This window comes from Stenella coeruleoalba, assembly GCF_951394435.1.
Source record: "Stenella coeruleoalba genome assembly, contig: scaffold_330, whole genome shotgun sequence".
Classification (NCBI taxonomy): domain Eukaryota; kingdom Metazoa; phylum Chordata; class Mammalia; order Artiodactyla; family Delphinidae; genus Stenella; species Stenella coeruleoalba.
In genome coordinates this window covers 127,435-133,128 of record NW_027646446.1, presented here as the reverse complement: position 1 = coordinate 133,128, position 5,694 = coordinate 127,435, and the positions used below count along the sequence as shown (strand labels likewise).

At 41.7% G+C, this 5,694-nt stretch overlaps 1 pseudogene across 1 annotated transcript; it reads right to left on the bottom strand.

The window, feature by feature from the left end:
• Positions 1–2,347: 2,347 nt before the first annotated feature.
• On the bottom strand, positions 2,348–3,674 carry LOC307181112 (BAG family molecular chaperone regulator 2-like; annotated as a pseudogene). Its single transcript has one exon. The product of its transcript is annotated as a BAG family molecular chaperone regulator 2-like (transcript).
• Positions 3,675–5,694: the final 2,020 nt, after the last annotated feature.

Below are 5,694 nucleotides of genomic sequence, written 5' to 3'. Positions count from 1 at the left end.
ATACGTACGAAGCAAGACTTAGGCGGCAGGAGCAAAGAAGGAGAATGTCTCAAGAAAAGAAGTGGGAAGAGAAGCAGAACCAGGAGATGGCAAAAAGTTGAGTTCATATTACTGAACACCTTAGGAAAACAACCGAGTCCTCTAGACTTATGAAGTGAAGAAAGCTACCTTGACCTACCTTCACCTTATAAAATCCAAGAAGACTAATTGCATATAAATACCATCAATAGAGCACGTTTTTCACTTCATATTTAGGAAGAATCCAGAGGGAAGAAAATACCTTTCCTAATATAATAGAACTTGGTATGACTGTTCATGAAGTGGCCTTTAGAGAGACAGTTGCCAGAAGAGCCCTGATGCCAGAGCTACATTAAGAGCGCAGCCTTGTGCTCCCATCTTGGGAGAACACGACCCTCAGAGGCCCTCTCTGCTCCTTTGCCCCAGAAACTCGCAGACGCACAGCTTCATCTCCCTGGATCTATCTCTACCACTGTGCCTAGCCACCTCTAGCTGTTCCTGAAGGTCAGTTCTGCAGTGTTTTATGATCTCTCTTTCACACACCTTCTCTAGTTCCTCAAGTTTCCCCCCCTAAGGAGCCATCTGTAAGTCATTTTGTCCTGGCTTAACAATAATGGACTTTTCTAAGAACTCACTACAGAAAACACAACATGATTATACTTTAATACACAACCAAAATACAAAACACCATAGTAAATTGATGGCAATAAAATATGGTATTTGATTTGCATTGCATCACAAATGGTTAACATTCTCACTCATAAATGAGTTCTTAGAAACCAGTAGTGAAGATGTTATATATAGCAAGGGAAATTTAAAAAAAAAACAAAAGAAGAAGAAAATTAAACAACACAAGTGACTAGTAAGGATTAAACATATATGAAGATGACCGAGCTGAACAAGAATAAAGGCAATTTCTTTGTAATATCATATTACAAAAGATTAAACATGTAATATTTGTACAGTTTTAGGAAAGCTACCCACATAAACACTGGGGGACAAGATTGATAAGGTCCTGTCTATATAGTAGGGGCGTCTATGTTATCTAGTATTAATGAAATTTTGTGCACATCCTTTTGGGTGTATTGATAAACAAATTAATATGCAAGCCATTTTTGGGGGGTCTGTATACTAGCTACAAATTTCTTATGCAGTAAACATGGTTTACATATAAATTGTAAATTTATCCAACTAATTTGTTGAAATAATTCAAATAAATTAGAACTGCTAGGACTAAGAATAAGAGGTTTTTAAGTTGAGGATTAAAAGCAGACTTCCCTGGCGGTCCAGTGGTTAAGACTCTGCACTCCCAATGTAGGGGCCATGGGTTCTATTACTGAGCCCACATGCCACACGGTGCGGCCAAAAATTGAAAAAAAAAAAAGAGCAGACTTTACAACAGCATTTAATTTTTTCTGTTTGAAGGCAAGCTACAACATTGTATTTCTGTAATGATTAAAAATTTAAAGATGATGCATTTGAAAAAAGATGAAGTGGATATATAGTTGTTCACAGTGATAAAACTAGAGGTGAATTCTCTCACATTTTGTGTCATGTTTTCATGTATTATCAAGGAATACATTCATATTATGAGATGCATATATCTTTAGGTTCAAAATAATTTGATACAGATGTCAAAAAAAACAACTGCTGAATGAAAGAGAAGATGTAGAGAAAATTCCCTTCCATTCCTCTAAGCTCTCTGGTTGGTTAGCAGATGTGTGGTCAATGTGTGGACTGCTTTATGTACAGAATGTCTAGTCAAACAAGTGCCCCATGTGCCCCGGTGTCTTCGCAGACACAGGCCAGAAAAGAACCGTGAGGCTTTTCCCTTAGACGAGCACTTATTTTCCTTCACACACTAAGTGTTCATCCAAGAACAGTGGATGTGCTAGAGCCTAGCACAAGACAAGAATTCAATCTAAAAACTTCTAGAAAGGTAACCAAAATATTTCTAGCTTTAATTGTTCTTCACAAAACTAACGACACTGAAATATTTTCCTCATCGGAAACAACTATCAGTATCATATTAGTTGTTATGCCTAACATACGGAACTAGTTATCACTTAAAATAGTATTTTATCCTTATTACATCATTATTTATAAGGGCTCTTAGGTCTGAACACTAATTGAATCTGCTTTCAGCATTCTGTTGCAGAGTTTTGGAACCAGTTCCTTTAGAATGTGCACTTAAAATAATATTTTATCCTTAATACGTCATTATTTATAAGGGCTCTTAGAAAACTCTGACAAGGCCATCATCAAGCTGCTAGCGCATTCTAAAGGAACTGGTTCCAAAACTGCAACAAAGTGCTGAAAGCAGATTCAATTAGTGTTCAGACCTAAGCATGGTTTCTAGTCTTCTCTTAATTTTCCTCTGATCTTCAGGAGCACAGCCAATATACTATGGACTGAAACTTCTGATCCCCCAGCCCAGGAGGCACCTCTGAGGGGCATGCGCTGTACATCGACGCTAGGTGACTCGGCGTTTCCCAAATCATCCAGAAACGTGCTGACCACCTCGCTGATGATCCTGGGGCATGCTTGAGGGGCTCCTGCTGCTGGGGGGTTCTAATTGTTTCCATTGAAACTTCAACGGTCCCATCAAACGCTTTGCTGTCAGATTTAATTCTTCTCTTTCCCCGTCGCCGATCTGCGCGTGCCCTGGCTGTTCTGGATGCTGTGCATCATCTCAGAAGGAAATCTTTCTCCTGCTCAACTGCAGCAGCAGCTTCTCTCAAAGCTTCCACCCTGCGCTCCAGCTGGTCCAGGCTCTCCAGAAGGCGGCTGGAGAGGTCAACCCATGAACGAGGAGCAGCAGAAGCGACCTCGTTGGCCTTGATGCTGATGCTCGCCTGAGCCATCTCGGCCGCAGGAGGCGCCGCCACCTTGCGGCGCTCGCCTCCCTCTGACGCGCCGCCCGCGGCCCGGCCGGGGCCGGGGCCGGGGAACCAGGTGCCTGTGCATGAGACGCTCGCTGGCCCCGGGCTCGGACGGGCTCCGAGGGGCTCGGACGGCTTCGGACGGGCTCGAATGGTCTCAGAGGGGCGATGGCTGGCGAGAGGAAGCCCAGCGATTTCCCAGCGCGGGCGCGGATGGGAGGCCTCCCGTGGCGCCTGGGCTCACTCTGCCCGGGAACACCGCCTCCCCCAGTTTCATAAATATGATGCAACTTCAGGCCTTTTCCCCTTTCTTAAAAGCAGATGTAGATATTTGTTCTATGAAGCTACATTAGGGGTAATATGTTTTAATATACAGTTTAATTTGTTAAATAATGCGTGTCAGATAATTCTGAATAAAATTAAAACCAAAAACCCAGGATTTTTTTCTTCCTGTGAAAATGGAACTTGATTCTAAAAGATATATAAAAATTCAAAGTGTTGAAAATATTCCAATTAATCTTGAAAAACACATGTTGAAGGACTTGTTCTCAAGATATCAACTTATTTTCTAGACTGGTGCGTCTCTAAATTAAAGTACATTTAGGTCACCTGCGTGTCTTGTCAAAATGCAAATGCTGATTAAGTATATCTAAAATAAAGCCTAAACTGCTCTCAGGTGATACTGATGCTGCTGATCTTTGATCAAACTTTAAATAAGATTATAGACTAGTGGTTTGCAGCTCTAGCTGCATATTCACCTGGGTAGCTCTTAAGTGCACTAATACGTAGCATCAAACCAATTAAATTAGAATCTCTGGGATTGTGCTCCAATCATTGGCATGTTGAAAACTCCCAAGTGATTCTAATGTGAAGTCAATATGTTGGAAACCTAAGAGATCCAACGTATAGAAGGAAGCAGACATCTGGAGGTTTAAAAACTGTGAGTGGTATCATTGTCTCTAGCCTCCTCTTGAGAACCTCTAACATATTAAAGTTGGGCCAGAGGTAGAGATCATACAAAAATGAACCTGAAAATACCCAATATAGAGGATATTGCCAGGTATTTGTATACAATCTGAGTCATAGAGCATGGGGTCAGTTTCCTCAGACCATTATTAAGAATATATTGTAACAAATAGGGCTTCCCTGGTGGCCCAGTGGTTAAGAGTCCGCCTGCCGATGCAGGGGACACGGGTTCGTGCCCTGGTCTGGGAAGATCCCACATGCCGCGGAGCAGCTGGGCCCGTGAACCATGGCCGCTGAGCCTGCGCGTCTGGAGCCTGTGCTCCGCAACGGGAGAGGCCACAACAGTGAGAGGCCCGCGTACCGCAAAAAAAAAAAAAAAAGAATATATTGTAACAAATAAATGGAAAGGTTTCCTGTGTTCATAGGTTAGAAGAATTAATACTGTTTAAATGGCAATACTACAGAAAGCCATCTGTAGATTCAATGCAATCTCTATGAAGAGTCCAATAGCATTTTTTTTACATAAGAAGAAAAAACAATCATAAAATTTATATGTCACCACAAAAGACCCTGAAAGAAGACCAGTGACTCTCTTAACCACTGGCCATTTACCAATGCCTTCATCTGTAGGCATATGGACACACTACACCAGCGCTGGGAGAGCACAGTACCACAGGCCTCGCTTGGGGATTGCCTGCTTCTTTGGGATGCTGGTGATCTCTGCTGATGTGGTTGTTTCCTGGTCTCTGTGCACTTGGTCTGCATGTGTTTCCTTAGTGTTGTCTTCCCTTGAAGGGAGGCAGCTTCAAAAGCTAGAACAAGTAGGTTTAGCTGCCACTCTAACGAGTCTGAATTTTGTTTTTAAGTTTAATGAGAAAGCTTTGAAGGATTTTTAATAATAACATGATCTGATTGCTACTTTATGAAGAAAACTACTGAGTCAATGATTATGGGTATGGGAGCAACAGTGGAGGAAGAGCCCCACTAGGGGTCTGTTGCAGAAGTCTAGATGAGAGAGGACTGTGGCTAGGATTAGATGAATACTGGTGGAGCAGCTGGATTCATGACATATATTGATTGCAAAGCCAATAGAACTTACTGATGGATTGTATGCAAGGTGTGAAAGAAAAGGAAGAGTGAAGGGCCAGAGGTGCACCAAAAATCTACAAGACAGCTGTGAAAAACATTGGAGAAGGTGGGAGAATATCTTGGTGTTCACTTGGGGACGGTGATGAGAATAAGAAGCAGATGATATAATCAGAGGGTAGTAACTTCAAAAGAGAACAACCAGTGAATTGATGATGTCAGAGCAAAGGTCCATCGTTCCTCTCTGACCCCATGAGGCCCTAAAGGACTTATTTCTACTTTCCCATGAAGCGGAATTTTTTCTGCTTTTAGGGGAAAGGGTATCATCAAGTAAAAATATGTGTCAGGTAAGATAGAATAGAGAAAGTGCTGTTAGAAGGAAGATCAAAAATCTAGAGAGATTTTAAGAATGCCCTTGTGGTCCAGTGGTTAGGACTCTGTGCTTTCACTGCAGAGGGCCGGGGTTCAACCCCTGGTGGAGGAAGTAATATCCCACAAGCTGTGCAACACGGCCAAAAAATAAATAAATAATAAATAAATCAAGAGCGATTTATTCATAATCTAATGGTACTGAAGGTACACAGGGACTGAGGATGTAAATGAGGAATGAATGTTGGAAGAAAAACCATGAGGGGGTCCCCTAATCCTAGTAGTATTATATAAAAGCTATCATGGAAAATAGGCTGAAGGTACATGTTAATTATAATACTGAATAGGGAAACATGGTTTAAAGGCCAAATAA